Source organism: Cryptotermes secundus, unplaced genomic scaffold, assembly GCF_002891405.2.
Source record: "Cryptotermes secundus unplaced genomic scaffold, Csec_1.0 scaffold1184, whole genome shotgun sequence".
Lineage (NCBI taxonomy): Eukaryota > Metazoa > Arthropoda > Insecta > Blattodea > Kalotermitidae > Cryptotermes > Cryptotermes secundus.
In genome coordinates this window covers 592,522-611,760 of record NW_019734331.1, presented here as the reverse complement: position 1 = coordinate 611,760, position 19,239 = coordinate 592,522, and positions in this window count along the sequence as shown.

Below are 19,239 nucleotides of genomic sequence, written 5' to 3'. Positions count from 1 at the left end.
GGAAGGGAATACATTAAAAATTGGCATGGTCTCACAAATACTCACTAGTCATGTTTTCTCTTCCCAGTAACTGTTAAAATCGATTCATGTTCCACACTGACGTAAATTTCACAGAACGAGAAATCAATACTGGATTACGAGGTTCATTTTCTGGAAAAGTTTCAGGACAGAATGAAGACTGCGTCACGATGACCGTTAGGACAAAATGATGTGCTACATCATCATGAAGCTTGTCACTCTACGCTGGGAATTTCAATCGTAAAGAATCTGTACTATGATATAAAAATGCAGACAGCAGAAAAGGAATTTTCTGGTCATGTCTCCAAGAGACAGAATATATAACAAATTGAACTAGATTGTAGGCCCTACATCCAATTTAATAATAAGATCAATGAACAAAGAAAATCAGGACATAAAATACATGTAACCACTGAATTCATAAACAAGTCTCAAATTACCCTACAGTTAAAAAGAAAAAAAAAATAGAACACCGAATAAAATTTGGTCTGATCGAATACAAAACGAAGTCAGGAGAGACTATTAAGAGAGAATTGATGAAGATGATTACGAAGATAATGTTCAATGATAAAATTCGTAACCTATAACACTGGAAAATTGTGTAGTTATTAAAGAAGGTAAAGTTATCCTCGTAATAGGCCATGGCGGCCCATAAGTTTGTGAGGCGTCAGGCTCCTACATTTTTCTGGACAATCGTCTCACAGATGGCTGTGAAGTTGTCAGCCTTAAGCGCCGGTCGCCCTTTAACCATAGTGAAGATTCCTGGTACTCATTTCTGTGAAAGGCTGAGTCGAACCCAGGGCCATAGTGTGGCTAGAAGGATTACGACGATTGAAAATTAAATTACCTCATCAGGAATCGAACCCATGCCCTTCCGGCTTGTAGCATAGTGCCTCAACTAGCCACGCTACTGCGTGCCCCCAGCTGAAGTTAGTAAAACGGTTCCAGGAAAGTTATTCAGGGACTTCCAGGAATTTTTAGTCATTATGAGCTACGAAATGTGTCACTATGTCACTGCTGCTTTTCTACGTACTGTTCGGGAAGACACGAAAATTCGGTATATGACTTAATTTACAGGAATACGCAGCGTAGTATTTTGGTTTTCCGTTTCGACAAACGTTGCATTTCCCTCTTCAGAGATATATCATGCGGGGGTGTCCTTTGTATAGATATGATAGTGGGCAATTAAGTCAAAGTCATGTTACAACTGACGGTCAGTCAGTCTGTCTGTCTTGGTGTCGAGCCCCAGCTGGGGCTCATGACCAGATGTTTTCTTCTTTGTGAAAGTCGATGTCCTGTCATTTTGGGGCGCCCTCTCTGACGAGAGGTCGGATCTGTCATTTGTCAGTCTTAATCATTCCATTGTCAATATTGACATATATTTACAATTAAATTCTAGTCTTAATTCCTATTTCTATGTACAATATATACAAGGCCTCTGTCAATCCAGGCTTTGTACAGCAGATCACGCCCTATTTCTAGTAGTATTCGCTACCACGGCAGTCTAGTCACTTGAACGGTAGTATGCCTGACCGCCGCCAAGTTTAAGCCTCTTATACTTTAGTGGGCAATTCGTCGGAGGCGGAGCCATAACTGGATGAAACAGAGCGGCGAGCTATCCAATAGGAAGTGATCACATGGTTAACAAAAAGAGATAATGAAAACAGTGGTACCCACCTACAACAACACACGATATCATAAGACCAAAGTTGATGATAATAAGCATTACGGCAGTACATTTTCCCGCAGAGCAATAGAAATCTGTCGCCTTGTAGGCGAGGAATAGGAACGGAATTACACGCTCTAAAGAACTTAAGCAACTATGATTTCTGTGAGGCCTACATTTCGAAATTTCTAAATATGTATACCTATAGTAAAAATTTTAAGCAAGATACAATGCAGTATTCATTGAAGGCTATGTTATCTTAAGTGAACATTTACCATGCGTTCACAGTATAATGCTTCTTTCCTATACGAAGTTTATTTCATTCACTTGGTGCAAAGGCACTTAAACCCCATTATCTCACGGGAACTGAACACATACTGAACAGAGATAGATCCTAAAGTTGCCCGCTGTACACGTAATTTCTATGTAACAACACGTCAAGCTTTATGATAAATTCGTAATACGTTCAAGGCGACCAGATGGGCTGGCTTCATACATAGCAGGTGTGTGTGTGTGTGTGTGTGTGTGTGTGTGCGTGTGCGTGTGTTTGTGTGTTGAGAAGGGAGTAAGATTCCGAGGCTCTTCGCCCCTACTCACGAAATAGTAAACTGTATTACTAGCACAAGTTGCTTAACGCAAAATAAAAGTGACCATTTAAAATATTTTATTTGGGATAAGGAAGGTAAATATAAGCCTATAGGCATTACTTTCAAGTCCGGCTACTACGAACGTGTGCAAATGTCTTTCAGAAAGTCCAAAGGGATTCTGAAACTAAGGGAGAGGCCCTAGCGAATCATTTGAATCGCCTTATTTTAAATCATTTTCTGATTTCGAGGTGCCTTTTGAATGTTTTATTCTTCTTTATCGATCGATATGAGGAAGCTAATTTAATGTACATTTTCAGATTTATTCTGTGAAATTCCATTTCATTCCACTCCACCTCCCGTCTTTATCACCTTAAAAATGTGTATCTTATGTTACTTTTTGCACTTCCTGATCTGTTCCAAACCGCGGTTCCGAACGTCTGTATCCTCCATTATTAATGTCTGTCGAATATGGACAAATAATTTTTGGAAGCAATGTTCCGACACTGCAGCATTTTTCGCGCAAATTACGTAGTCTAATCTCATAAAACAAAATAAATATTTCAATTTTTTATTTAAATACCTCAAAAGTAAAGGGATGAGACCTCTCTTACGTAGCACGAGTTGAATCGTTCTTTGAATTACTTACTTATGCAAAAGAAAATGGGATTCATGAAACCTCAGAAGACAGAAGAATCCCTGATGTACTTTAAAATATTTTGTAACTTTTCCTTTGATATTACATAAAAAATAAATCAAAAAGTCGCCATAAAAAGCTCTTCTTGTTTTAAACACATCACTTGAAACCTATGTAGTCAGAAGACTACAAAGGTCTATTTCTTCCCTTCGGCGTTTTGCTAACTAATATTATGAAACTATATTACGACCAAGAAAATAAGCCGACGAATAGAGTAATGGAGTTTTCTGGCTGGGAAGTTGGAAGGACAGGAAGAAAGGGAGGGGAGCGCGATGTATAGGGAGGGAATGACTGTTTTGTCACTACCAAGATCTCAGGAAAAGAATCACAAAGTTTTTTAAAGCAAAATTTTTTCTTCCCATAAGCGTGCGAAAACTTTGTTTTCTGTTAACTTAGGGAAAGAACGCTGGTGATAGGGAGAAAATAACAGAATAAGATTCGGCAGGGGTGACCACTTGGAACCGGGATAGCTCAGTCGGTACATCGGCGGGTTACTGGCTGGACGGCCAAGGAAAGGAGGTTCAATTTTCACCAGACATAAGAGACGGTTCTCTCTCCACAGTGTCAGTACCGGTCCTTAGGCCAACCCAGTCTCCTACCTATCGAATGAGGTAAAACAACCGGGGCGTGAAGCTGGCAGAGGAAAGAAATTGATCTCTACATCACAGCGTCCAGACCGGCTCTGTGGCCTACACCAGCCTCCTATGCAATCGGCACCAGTTGCGATTTCCCCGTGGATAAAGCGGCTGGGACGTGAAGCTGACTAATTCCCTATATCTAGAGCAGTGGTCGGGAATTTTGGAGCTATACGTCCATCCCCTGCTACGTCTTCATGGTGTAGTGCTCAATGAACTGAGCAAAGGAACAAGTTTACTTTTTTCTTATGGTTGACAACTATGAGAACTTTAGGCCACATTATGTGCAGGAACTTTGGAATGACAGACGTGAAAAATCGTGCCTTTCGATTATACATATTAAAATATGAACAATTAAGATTTGCTCTTATAAGCATTGTCTCCAATATGTCTTTATGCGACCCGCCTCCTTCTGGAAGAATTAGAATTCAATTTGTTTAATTGAATGTTTCAAGTAAGCAAAAGGGTGGCTGAAATCATCACTACACAAAAGTTTCATCATCGTAATAAAAATCAGCATTGATTAAAGAGCCCTTTTTGAGCCACAGCCCTCATCGGTCGTTTCGCTTCTTTGCATTTTGCATCAATAATATTTTTACAGAGAAACGTCGTCAGCTTGGCGATCAAACCCAACCTGGAGGATAGAAAGAAATTAGATGGCTGAAGTAGAGTAAACATCATGGATAAGAGAACTGTTAGTCACGTGCTTCTGTCGGACTCAAGCTTCCTACAAGGACCCCTACCTGTTCCAATCCGAATTGTTGAAGGCCGTGCAGGACATGAGTAGGGCAGTGTTGGAATTCGGCAAGTTCCTGTCTACAAACAAAACAAACTCCGTGGCCTGTAGTCTGCAAGCGAACTATACCGACCAAGCGACCGCCGCTTGTTGGCGAAGTTAGTGTCAACTTTAGTGGATAGAAGGTGTCGCATGGTCAGCGCAACGAATCTCCACGCCCGTTAATTTCGGTTTTCTAGACCGGAGCCCCTATTTCCTTGAAATAGCTCCTCAATTATCCTCATGAAGCTGAGTGGACCCCGTTCCAGACCCACTGCTTCTCAGAAAATCTGGTAGCTCCGGGAATCGAACCCGGTACCTCTGCATCTGTAGCCAGGAACTCTGACCACTAGAACACAGAGGCGGTACAAATTTTCTGTTTACAGTAACATTAATCTCTTCAATGAGCTACTTACATTAATTGTGCATAAATATTTCTACTCCTTGGCACAAGGCTGAATACTTTCGATTATTTAAACTCAGGAAACAGTAAAATTAAGTATTAAATTAAATGAATTACATTATATTTCAAAAGTCTCCAATTTATTTATGACCATATGTGGGTATATCTCGAAGACCAATTTGACAGGCACGGCATGAGAGAGAATACAACACAGGCCCTATGCAGTCTACATGTAGCACGTTTATACTACATACAAAATCCATACAATATTACAACCAATGAGAAATTAGGTTATCTGGACAGTGAATATTAAAACTGCAATATTTTGACACGTGATGACGTGCAGTCTGGTAATGGCTACTAACGTATCAGATGAATCCGCTGCCTATTTATAAACATTTACCACAGAACATGGCGTCACACTCAATAAGACAGCATTTTTAATACAATTTATGTCCAGTAGTATTATAATTTAGCCGGTCACGGTAGCCGAGCGGTCTAAGGCATGCACTGTCTTCGCTCGCTTAGAAACCGGGATCGTGGGTTCGGATCTGTTTCCTGTGAGGCACGAACTGAATTCTTATATATTATTCTTATACAATGCCGGTCACGGTAGCCGAGCGGTCTAAGGCATGTACTGTCTTCGCTCGCTTACAAACCGGGATCGTGGGTTCGAATCCCACTCAGGGCATGGATGTTTAGTTTGTGTGTGTGCGTTTTTCTGTGTTTGTGTACAGGTAGAGGCCTTGCGACGAGCTGATCAACTGCCCAAGGAGTCCTACCGAATGTCTAAGATCTAGAAAAAACGAAGTGAACGGAGAAGTTCATGGCGGTAGGCCTAGGCCCACTGGGGCTGTAGTGCCAAGGAAAAAAAAGTATGTAATTTTCTACGTGGTTTGTTCAGATACTAATCATTCATCCAGGAACCGAGCTCTTCGTCATGAAGGTTATTCTCTGCAGCTATTTTCTTTAGCATTTCTATAAATCCGCTGCTCAAGTGTTCATATTTTTTCAAATAGCGTGGATTCAGCATTCAACACACGAAAGGTTTTATGAATACATAAAACTACCTATACTTCTGACCCATTCACACTAGACGAGGAATTGAATTACATTTTTTTCTGCTTTGAAGCAAATCATGAAAGCGATTCACGTTTAAAAACAGGAGTGGAGTGAAAGAGAGAAGTAACAACCTGTAAATATAGGACAGCGCGTGAGGCTGTCCTTTGCTAAAGAGCATCCTTGCGTGAATGTGAGGATAAACTGTAGGAGCTCAATGTGCCTCTCATCCTGGAGTTGAACACAGAGATTACAAATCCGGGTAAAGGAAATAAGTGTTCTTCTCATTAATCCTTTAAAGCCCAGTTGTTCTGTAATACAACCAGCTCTTAACGTACTACAACTCTGCATTCTGATCACAGAATATATATGTGCTTCGTAGGGTTTACCCAATAAATATTATTTCACTAAACAGCATCAATCGACTCATCTTCGTAGTGGAGGCTATGTGTTTCCTGTGAGGTGTGAACTGGACTTTTGTATATTATTGAAGAAATTCAATCTTTATAAATGGTTAAGTGAACATATATATTGGTGTTCCCATGTGGTCTAAAAGAGAGTTTTTTAATCTGTGGTGGGCGACGTGTTAATCAGCCGTTATGGAGGTTGACATGGGCAAAGAAAGTGTACAAGTCTGATTAGAACAGAAATAAAATTGTAAGAAATAAAACCGTCTCGGTATACACATGAAGCTGTGGGATTATAAACATTATACAGAGGAAATTTTGTGCTAAATTTAGGCTATCGCACACTCAGAATTTTCACAGGTTGGATAACACTGTTCAGAGAATGGAGTACACACTGGTGTGGTGGCATCAATAAGCAGCCTGGTGGGGAGAACACACGCGTAGATGGCCATAAGAACTAATTCACTGCACACCAACTGTGAAGGGGAAGACCACGGCGGCTCGAGGGAATTCATAAAACGATAGATGGAAAAAATCGAAGAAAAGGGGACACAAACAACGAAAGTTGTGGGGCTCAGGAATGGGAAACGTATGAACATGGGGGAAACTCAAGGCAATAGATAAATAAATAAATAAGAATATCAATTTTGGACTCAACTAGATGGAAGTGAAACCTGTAAAATTTGTCCAAGGCTAGAAAAAACTAAAATATATTAATTTCAAGAAAGACAGCCATATACACGTGCATACGAGTAAGTAATAGAGGAAAATTTGTTGAACGTTTGGAGAACCATGTTGCTCTAAGGCAAGGTTGCAACATCGGATTGTTTGAACTACTGTACTTCAGCTTCGAATTGTAGCTATCAAATTACGATGGAAACTACTGTGAAATGCGAATTTTAATGACATAAATCATTCAACGTTTATATGAGCGTTTAGTTTATTTTATTACGGATGCCAAGTTAACTAGATGTTATACAGAGCGTAGCTGCAAAGTGCGGACAAATTTTGGCACGAGTTCCAGATACCAAAACAAGAAAAGATTGTCCATATCAACATGTGTCCGGAAACGCTTAATTTGTGAGTTATAGCTGAAAGACTAGTGTCGTGATGCACTCAATTGTTGTTATCAATACTGATGACTCATATCTTTCTAGTAGTATCTGCACGCTCCTGCTTATTGTGCCTTTCTATTGTTACCAGTTACATATATAACATCGGCAGAGATCGAATATGGTATGTGCATGATGGTGATGCGGCACATTTTAGCCATCCTGTGCGAGATGTTCTCAGTAACACCTATCATGACCGATTGATAGGTAGAGGAGGACCTACTGCATGGCCTCCATTTCCGTCAGATTTGAATCCTCTGGATTTTTAGTTGTGGGGACAACTAAAAATCCCTTGTGTACGCAACTCCTGTTGAAAACGAATAGTCACTTCACCATCGCGTTGTGGATGCTTGTCAGACTATCTGCAACTGCCTTGGCGTCTTTGAATGGATGCGGCGGTCCATGATGAGACGTGTCGAAGCGTGCAGTGAACCTCATGGAGTACATTTTGGCCACTGATTATAAACATACCCTTTCAGCTATAACTCACAAAGTAAATGTTTCCAGACATATGTTGATACGGACTTTTCTTTTTGTGTAACTTATGCCAAAATTTGTCCGTGCCTTTCATTTCAACTCTCTACCGCGCTGACTGGGATATGTGGTGAATCTTGAGAGTTAGAAAGGAAACGGTCATTTGAAATTGCTAATTGGGAAATTATCCATTAACTCACAAAATTATTCGCTTTGTTATACTTCGATTTACCACTGACTCTTTAAAGAGCAGTGGGTACCGTAGGTAACACCTAATTCTAAATTTTAAAAAGTTTGCATTTGGCCACAGAGTTTATTTAAAATTGAAATATTCTTGTTTTTCGTTATTACTACTATACACTACATATTTTATAAGTCTCTATCCAGCGTGTATTTACTTTCATGTAATAAAATGTTCAAATTTTCATTATTATGTCCTCAGATATCACAGATCGGTTGGTCTGCATAATGGAAAGCCAGTATGTTTACTGTAAGGTAGGAACTGAACTACTACATGTTAGTTGGATGTACATTTCAGGTTTAAAATAATTAATTAAAATGCATTTTTCCTTAAATGCCAAGTAACAAAGTGTTCAGAGAGCTGATAAAATTCATATCCTGATTATCCATTTTGTTCCGCTATTCTTTTCGAGATACAAATATTATATAGTATATTGCTATGTAGTATGTGTCACTGTAGACGGGGTTTGGACAGGTGAATAGATTTATTGACCACTTACAAGTGGTAACTACAAATAACTGTCGCTATTGCCACATATGACAGTTCGCTAGAGCACCCAGTCTAGTGTTCTCAATTTCTTACCAGATGTTTCCTGGTAACGGCTTCAACAATGGCTATTCCTCTGCCTCCGGTTCAAGTGCTCTCTTTAAAGCCTCCTGTACAACTGACTAAGCTCCAAACCTCCCGCTTATAACATCTCAGCACGTACCACATAGACAATACAGTTCTTCTATTTTTGAACACGTGTATGTTGAGGGCATTACCTAGCAATGGCCGCTGTTTACAGTTACCACTTAGCAACGGGTCTATGCGCTACAATACAATTGCAAGGAGCTACTCTACAACAAATTTGCATTGTCCCTTTTTTGTTTTTAGTTTCAGAAAATCAAGGTAAAGTTTTCAAAACACAGACACAAGGCCGTACAACTGTAGGACTCCATCTATTTCAACTGTAAATCAGCGCAAAGCTTCAGTCACAGCCAGTGTTCTAGAGCTCATCCGATATGCACCCTCACTGATACATTAGCTGTATGCCTCTGGCCCCCCTCACAAATAAACTTCGTGAGGCTGTAGAGTGGCAATTGGTCTGGCCATGTGTACGCACAAGAACAAAACAACAATTTCAAATTAAATTGCAAGGAATTTAAAACAACTTTTATTAAAGAAACGTATCTTCAGATTGCATAGTCGTGTGGTCACGACTAATCGATAGTGCGATAGCTACTGAATTTTGGGTTTTGTCTTATTTTTAAAGTGATGTTCTTATAAAGCATATATATATTTTTTTTTCGATTTCTCTTCCAGCCCATTCAAGGCTCTGATATCTTATTCAGTTCCGTAATAATTATGGTTAGCTTGTGGACTGAAATCATGGAGTTTTTTTTTTAATAATTGTTTTCACAGACGGTAGGGCTCCTTGGACGGGTGATCAGCCCGTCGAAAGGCCGCTGTCTAAGCACAGGAAAACACAAACACTGAATAAGCGCATACACACATCGAACATTCATGCCTTGAACGGGATTCGAACCCACGATCCCAGCGTCCGAACAATCGCAGACAGTTCACGCCTTAGACCACGCGTCTACTGTGACCGGCATATAAAAAATACATAACAAATTTTTATGTGCCTATACAAAAATGGTTTAAATCCAGAGAATATTGCAATTTCGATCCTAACCTTTTAATTCCTTACGGTATACTGTTTTTCGAATGATCACAGTTACAGCCACATTTCATACAATATTTCTTCCTTAGGCACAACTTATTCTAACTAGTACATACAGAAAAAATCATATCCCAGTATACCTCTACATGATATGGGTCACATCGAACTGAGCAAGATGGTTCAAGCGGTAAACCTTCTCATTTGTATTCGGTTTACGGTTCGTTTCCCGATGAGGTCACTGGATATTTAAATTTATCCAATCCTTCCAGCCGCACTATGGCTCTTGGGTCGACTCACCCACTAACAGAAATGAGTACCAGGAATCTCCCTGGGGGTAAAAGGCGGTCGGGGCGTAAGGCTGACAACCTCATCGTTATCTGTGTGAGCCGACTGCCTAGAAAATGTGGAAGCCTCGACGCCTAACAAACCTATGGCCTCCACGGCCTATTACAGGGATTCCTTTGCCATTTTTGTCCGGGAGGTGTCTACTTCGAATCTAGACCAGGGGACCCACTTTCTTAATTGAAATTATTCGTGGTTTTCCTTGGTTTCTTCAGTAAAATTCGAGGACAGTACCTTGAAATACTTTGTTTATGTGAGTGTGAAACGTGGTTTCTTAATTCAAAGCAATCATTATACTACAAGTGTCTTAAAATAAAGAACAAAGGCAAATATTTAGGACTAGGAAGGATGAAAAAATTAAGCGAGTAAGAAATTTCGGACATTAAGTACGCATGAATTTACTGATTTATATGACCGTTTATTGTAGTCAGGGTTGAGAAACCCATAAGACTGTGATAAGCTAGGCATGTAGCTAGAATGAAAGAAACAAGGAATGCGTAAAAAAGTTTGACAGAAAAAGTTCTTGGAAAACAGATGAAGGAGACTGGAAAACATTATGCTGAATGAAGGGAATATTATGATCTGAGGACGGAAATTGGATGGAACTGACTCAGGATCGTGTCCAAAGGCGAGGTTTCGTATTGACGGTGTTCAGTCTTCATGTTGTGCTAACAGATGCCTAATTCATTATAATCAGCATCTCTAACGTTTTCTAAAATTTCTGTGTGAGCTGTCATCAGTATGAATTCGGATAAGCAGAAGTTCACTGTGTGATGGTTGAGAATCAGTCATTTTTGGAGTTATAATCCAGACTAGACCTATTGCTTAAGAATGAGCTCTTTGGATATTCATCCTATCTGATTTGCGAAGTTCACCCTCGGGCATCTCCTGAAATGGAGATAAACTAAATTCATGTGGGCTTTCAGGGAAAGGCCTTGGTATCACTACATATAAACAACATCAACGTTCTTGATATTTTATCATCCATTACTGAGCCAGTACTCATAAAATGAAGTGAGAAAGCATGTAAAGTCCCCTGGTAAGTCGCGATCCTGCATTTCTGTTTATATTTACCCACCCATAAACCAGTGGCACAGAGAATGTGGAGCGAAAATTTTCATAAGTTTTCATTTCGTTGATATCGACCGTTCGATCGATCAGCGATCGCTGTTCTTTTATATACTTGAAGCTAAACGCGTAAAAGTTGAATCTCAATTCCCAGTAAATATGCGAAAATTTACAGCATTATATTGTAGCAGAAATCATCATGGTGTTAGTATTTAAGATGTTAACATGGTCCGTGCCATGTGTTATATCTTGGAACAAAAAAAACTAAACTCCGTGGCCTGCAGTCCGTAAGCGAACTATACCGACCGAGCGACCGCCGCTTTTCGGCGAAGTTAGTGCCAACTTTAGTGGATAGAGGGTTACAGCCTGGTCAGCGCAACGGATCCCCACGGCCGTTAATCTCGGATTTCTAGACGGGAGCCGCTTTTTCCTTGAAATAGCTCCTCAATTATCTTCTGAGTGGACCCCGTTCCAGACTCACTACTTCTCAGAAAATGTGGTAGCCCCGGGAAGTGAACCCGGGACCTCTGGATCTGTAGCCAGGAACTCTGACCACTAGACCATGGATGTGGGCCCACTAATATACACACCAAATAAAAACATTAAATTGTATATATTCAAAGAAAATTCTGACATTAATACAGTAAACATTCAACATTTGTGATACGCAATAATATGACACAGCAATCACTGAAAAGGTAGAAATAACGAACAAGACGCATCTGGTCGAGCATAGTAAGTAAAATGAATCTAATAACCCCCAGTTATTATATAGAATAATGACCACAACCCAGAAACAGTGAAGATCAACAAGGATATGAAGAATTAAATAGAAAAACAAGTCGAACATACCCACACGAATACAAACTCCAGTTTCGACAGACTATTCTAACAACGAATTTATTAACACAACACTAATTAAGGTAGCATTATGAGGATATTTTCATGCAAGAAACGCTTGCCTTGTATCTTCACAAAACTGACAGCTTTCTTGAGTGACAATGCATGAGTTGTGCAGAGACAGGGAAGTGACGTTTCGGCTCGGAATCTACCGATTCGGTGATATACCCTTCCCCCAAGCAACACAACCCTCTCGGGGTTTTAGCCACTCAGAATTTAACCAGAGGGGAAGATGAACTAAAAAGTACAAATAAAGACGAAATTAATTTAAATCAGAACTGACGAAGGAAGCTGTGAAGAAGTGAGGGAAGAGAAATTTGTTCTGAAACTTGAACTAAAAATGAAGTGGTTTGGGTTGCTGCAATTAATGCCCGTTGTAAAAACAAATTAACTACAATTTTCGCCAGGAAGGAAGAGAGTGCTAGGCCGGTCTCATGATTAGCATGACTGTTTAGTGTCCTTTGGAAGAATTCAGCGGCTGAATTTTGCGTCGACTCTAGTCTCATTAGAACTTGAAGATAAAACTCGATTTCGGAACAAACGTTTCTAATATAATTGAATTTACTTCTGAAACAAGTAGAAATAAACACGGCTAACATGCAAATGATAAAGTGTGATTAGATTAGAAATATACCAGTTATGCAAGAACAATTACTACTGAAAACGCAATGTAGATATACAGATGCACAAACTTAGTCTCAGCCATTTGTTGTTCCTGTGTTGAAAAACCGCAACGCTGCGGTGAGAACAGCTTGATACAGAACGCCCTGGGTGGCGGAATGTCGGAATTCGAGTCCGGAGATCGAGTAGGACTGGCAGAACATTTCTGTGGTTTTCCTTAATCACTCCGGGCAACTGCTTGAATAGAATCCTCAAATAAACCACACGAGATAGGCTTTGGGAAATCGCGGAATACATCTCTCACTATTACAATAGTCTCTCTGTCTACGCATATGATAAACAGAAATTCTGATCAGGAAACTTAGAGATGAAAAATAAGTTGTGGCATTTCAAGCAACATCTGAATCGTCATTTTCTCTTCCAGAGAATCAGCTCGTCTTCTAGAAGTGAACAGTAAGCTTACATCGTGAAGGAACAGAATTCTGGAAAAGCAAGGAAATTTGTTGCACGCACGCACGCACACGCGCACACACACACACGCAGTACGAAATCCTGACTCCTAAATATGTTCGAAGAAATTGAGCCCTATCTTACAAAGTACGAAATCCACATAATACACCAGAGAATATGTGTACTGTTTTCTTTTTTTTTATTTCATGCAGCCTGTTATGTTATAACACACAATTTCTTTATTAAAACCGTCACAACACAACTAAATTGACCTGAGTTTAGTTGTGTTGTGACCGTTTTAAATAAATTGAATATGTATACTGTACATATTTTTCTACGATAGTAAATGTTCATAATGTTTATGTATTTAACTACCATAAAATAATGCCAGGGTTACTAAGTTTTTGGACTTCGTCCATCGTCCGGTATTCTAAAAAACTGTTTTCTGGTTTTTAGAATAGCGAACGATGGACAAAATCCAAAGAGAAAAAAACAGTAATTCTGAGTGTGTTGCACCGTTGTCAGAACTCTTTAAGGATCTAGTAAGATGTGTGTCGTACTACGTCCTATTCTCAAGTTTACAGCCCCTTAAGCATCTGCGTCCTTGTAGTTTTGGAAGTGTCAAATTCAGTACCAATGGCAGTTCCACTGTTGATAAGACTCTGTAACCCCGAAGTATCTCCCCAGGGCAAAATATCTCAGTAGACGGTGGAAGGGGGGGGGGAGCTAGGACTGTACATCATGACCCCCCCATATTACAGCTGAATAATAAAAGGTTTCAATTCCAGGCTTCCCCGCAACTCAAGTAAACTGCTTCTCCCAGTGGAAACTCCCTGACAACTTCTAGTCTGGAGAATGCAAAGCAGACTGCTGCTTCAATTCTGGTTTACACATCCCCCAACTGCTGAATACCACGCTACGTCTAAGTAGAAAATATGGCACACTACACATCAATGCCTAGAAATTTTTACCATGCAAAACTATGTGTCTGTATGGCTTTGCTTCCTTCTTCATTCATTCATTCATCTGTAATCTGTCAAGACGACAGGTCCACAGTCTCTTCCAAAACAGTTCCTCCACTTGATGCGATCTAGAGCTTTCTCCTTCAAATGAAAATATCCTCTTCTGTTTCCAAGGTCATCCAGCATCTTCTTACGTCTTCTTCCTCGTCTTCTGGTCACTTCTATCCGCCCCTCTATCTTTTCTTCAATAACTTCTTAACAAAAAGATTTTTTTTTAAATAGAAACACCCACAGTGTCCTAGTCCAAGCACATCTTTGAGTTTAAAATTTTTAAATCGTTATATGAGAAGTCCGCACCAGGCCGCAAGTGCAACGGGAAATCACGGGAAATCAACCACTGAATGCTTAATGTTGGAGGGTGTTCATGACCAGTGATTTACAGCCATAAGTTTCCGTCGTTACTTTCGTCAACAGAAGAATCTGACGTTAAATATTAAGTCTAAAGAGCGCTTCCAAATTTTAGACGATATATATCCGTATATACGTATTAATCTATTTGAAAGCCTCCGTGGTCTAGTGGTTAGAGTTCCTGGCTACGGATCCAGAGGTCAAAGGTTCGATTCCCGGCGCTACCAGATTTTCTGAGAAGCAGTGCGTCTGGAACGGGGTCCACTCAGCCTCGTGAGGATAATTGAGGAGCTACTTCAAGGAAATTGCGGCTCCGGTCTAAATAGCCGAGATTAACGGCCGTAGGGATCCGTTGCGCTGACCACGTAACACACTCTAACCGCAAAAGTTGGCACTAACTTCGCCAACAAGCGGCGGTCGCTCGGTCGGTATAGTTAGCTTGCGGACTATAGGCCACGGAGTTTTTGTTGGTTTTATATTAATCTATTCATCATTAAATAAAGTAGTTTGCCAAATTATTCTTACTAGCATTTTATGGTGAATATTTTAGACAAAAAAATAATTTCGAATCAAACCAATATACCATCAACCATTATATAATATCAGAAACAGAATCACTTATAAGAAAGTTATGTCTCACGTATGTAGTTCTTACGAAATAATTACGTTCAACTTACTTCATTAAGCAACAGAATTTTCTAACACAGAAATTTATTTTCTTTTTAACAAGGAAATATAGCCAGTAAACCAAAAGTGTCTGGACACCCCCGAAGATAGACTAAGTGGATACAAGATACACGTATGTACCATCATTGTACTTCATTACGGAATATCTCGTTCGACTATAAGAGCTCTTAATATATTACAACTAGTAGAACATCTACTCAAAGTCCCTACTATATTAGCAATATGATGACTGAATCTAGTGTAATTCGAAGATTCCTTTCAACTTCTTCGGCTACATATCGTCGAAATATTGACCATGAATTCTTAACTCAAAAGTATACGGAAGCGATCTCACGTTCTAGCGCAATGAATTTCTTTCCCGTTCTTGTGGGGAAAACGTATACAATTCGAAGAGCGCTAGATCTCACGGCTGTCAAGTTTGAACCCTTTATGCAATCACAGACGAAAATGTCTGCCACATCCAAACCACTGATTTAGGCTTAGTATTTAAAAGGTTAAGGCACTATCCTGGCATTTCGAGGAAGGGACTGAGAATAATCACGAAAAGTCTCGGTCTTCGGGACCATACTCGGATGTCGGACTCCCCAGATATGAAGGAGTACTGACTATTAAGTCAAGAAGTTCCGTAATATTGTAAAGATGTTGCAAAAATATAATAATAACAATAATAATATAATTCTTGCTGGAACTTTAAACCTGAATGTTGTATTGTGCAGTATAACGTCATATGCTGAATAACTTGATATTTTTGCATACTGCTGCACTGGTTAACGATTTAATTTCCAGGGTCTGTATTCTAGGTGCAACTTCCTGTCGTGGTCGTTAATTCTTCGTGTGATATTTGCTACTTTTTTACAAATGATATTTCTACGACATGTTTCGACCTTATAAGGTCATCATCAGGTAGATACCTTTACGTAATTCCTGCAGTACATTTCATTTTTTTCTAGCAAATTCTTCTAAAATTTGGTTAAAACTAGTTCCAGTTGTTACTGAACTGGGTTAAGACATATTCTGTTTTATTTATTTCAGTTGACATTTCGTGTTTCTGCGATTTATGACCTCATAAGTTCGAAAGTCGCAGAAGTATCATTCGTAAGAAAAAATGACAACGTTGCACTCCAACAGTCTACGAGCACGAAAAGAAGTTACATTTTCAAAACTGCCCCTGCAAATTAAATCATTATAAGCTGAAAACAGTATGCTACGTGGCACGGACGATTGTCTTTTGGGCTTTCGTATCTTGCTAACAGTACGCACGCCGTGGGTCTCTGCTAGTCCGTCAGCGAGCCAGCAAGGCGAGTTATGTCACACCCGTATTCCATGCGCATCTCCGGGACATAACCCCCGCTTCAGTTGTGCTGATGTCTCGTGGGGCATGTACAGACTACCCTTCCAACTCGCTCGGAGACCAACACCATGCCTGCTTTGCGAATCTGCATGCATAAACACACTGAGCTTTCAGTGCTGCTGTCTCAAGAATGCACAACTGAGCCACACAAAACTAAGATGGCTGTTGCAATGTGTTGCGTCCCAGCAGGTGCATCTGTTTCATTTGTTGTTACGGATGGGAGAAATGAGAGGTGGCTGTAGGATTTCTGCCGGATAATCTATAGAGAATAGATCAACTAGGGAATTTTTAGAGTAGTTGGAAAGATAAGGGTAAAATTGCCCATGCAATTAATTAATTGGCCGGTCACGGTAGCCGAGTGGTCTAAGGCATGTAATGTCTTCGCTCGCTTGGAAACCGAGATCGTGGGTTCGAATCCCGCTCAGGGCATGGATGTTTAGTTTGTGTGTGTGTGTGTGTGTGCGTTTTTCTGTGTTTGTGTACAGGTAGAGGCTTTGCGACGAGCTGATCACCCGCCCAAGGAGCCCTACCGAATGTGTAAGATCTAGAAAAACCGACGTGAACGGAGAAGTTCATGGAGGTAGGCCTAGGCCCACTGGGGCTGTACTGCCAAGGGGGAAAAAATTAATTAATTAAGCACAATGCCATGACGACGTAAAAAGGGTGAAAGTATAGTTCCACTGTTCTTGACCTCGGCACTAGATGGATGGGAGTGGTCAGCTTCACGAACCGACCGCTTTACTCCCAGATGAAATGGCCCCCAGTTCCCATTAAATAGGAGGCTGGGTGGTCACCAGAGACGGTCTGGACGCTGTGGAGTAGAGAAAAATTTGTTACTCCTGGCGGGAATGCAACACCGGCCATTAAAACCGTAGCCCCTCGCTATACCGGCCATAAATCTTTTAAACAAATAGGTTGTGTCGATATGGACTTGATTAAACTGGTTGAAGATAAGACACAGTGACATGTTTATGTGGATTCGGTAATGAATATTTGGGATTCATAAAAATGCCGGAACTTATTTCACTAAGCAAATATCAGTTTAGCCAAGTGAGACATTCCAAAATGTGTAGTCACTGAGTACAGGATATATGTCGGCCTTACATATCAGAGAAATCGCAGTCTATTTTTACTTGCCGAAGCTGTTGACTGAGTGATAAGTTAGGTACCTTGACCGCACGGAGAATACCATAAGTTGCTACTACTTACATAACCATTATGTTTCGAAAGTACTAATTATGTTAATGATTTATGTTACGGGCGTCATGTCTACAAGTCTGATCTAGCGAGGTGGCCCGTTACACATTAAAACAAAAATGGAAGCAGTGTGCGGAGGATATAACTGGTGAAGTCAGTTGATATTTAGATAAATATTGTGAAAATAAATGTTGTACATTACTGCACAGTCTTTTCAGCAATCAGAAAAAAAACATCACACTGTGAAATCTGGGGCATTTGCATTTCGGGTAAAAGTTCGTATCAACTTCCCTGAGAATTTGTTAATTTTAATTACATGTTAAATAAAGGAAGAGGCAGGGGTTACTAACAATGCACCGCTTACTAACACAACCTGACAAGTTGTCAGTCTATCGTGGCCGTTAGGAAATGATATATTACACGATGGGAATCGAGCTCATGACTATAAAGAATAAGAGAGAGAGATATAAATGGAAGCAGGACATTGCCCCTTTGAGTTAAGAAACGATCGTGAAATTTATTATGATATTAGAAAGCCATCCACTATACTACAAGCTTGAAGGTCGCGGATTCGAGTCCCGAAGAGGTGGATTTTTTTTCTTCAATTTACCTAATTCTTCCAGCCGCACTATGACCCTGGGGTCGACTCAGCCTCTAACAGAAATGAGTACCAGGAATCTTCCTGGGCAGGCGATAAGTCTGACAACCTTACCGCCATCTGTGAGCCGATTGTCTAGAAAATGTGGGAACCTCAACATCCCACAACCCTATGGGCCTCCACGGCCTGTTACAAGGAAAGCCATGAAAGCTCTCAGAGAGGACAGCCGGTACTGTCCGGCGTATGAGAAAGGTGCATGTTTAACATATGTCGAGTGTTGCAGCTTTGTGTTCGTAGAGTCATGTTGATGTTTCGATTTTATTCCGCGGTGTTCTTTTATTTGTATCGTTTATTTATGGTTTATTTAATGATACTGTAAGTATCTCTAGCTATAGAGTTCAACTATAGTGTGATCAGTAAATAATGGACTAACAGGCAAAGGGATTTATATCAGGACCCTCTGCCAAAAGAACGAGGGATCTGTTTAAATTAAACAGAGATCAATTACGATGGGTGGTAGGATTACTTACTGGACACTGCTACCTAAAAGGGCAACTCTTCAAACTGGACCTGACAGATGATCCAACCTGTGAAAGGTGCCTACAAGAAGACGAATCAGCCACACACACCCTACGTGATTGTGAGGCCATAGCTTACTTATGATTTCGTCACCTGGGTCAGTTCTTCATGGAACCATGCGACTTTTATGACGGCCCCGTAAACAAAGTCCTACATTTAATTCGAAGTGTAGGATTAATAAAGGGTAAATTCATAGGGGAATTACAATAGATCATTGAAGGTCGCGGCGCGAGTGCCGGATTTTATTGCCCACCCCTTACATACATACTCATACTCAAATAATGAACTAGAAAACACGTGGAAGGAAGCTGTCTAGCCTAATTTGAGGTGCTGTCCCGG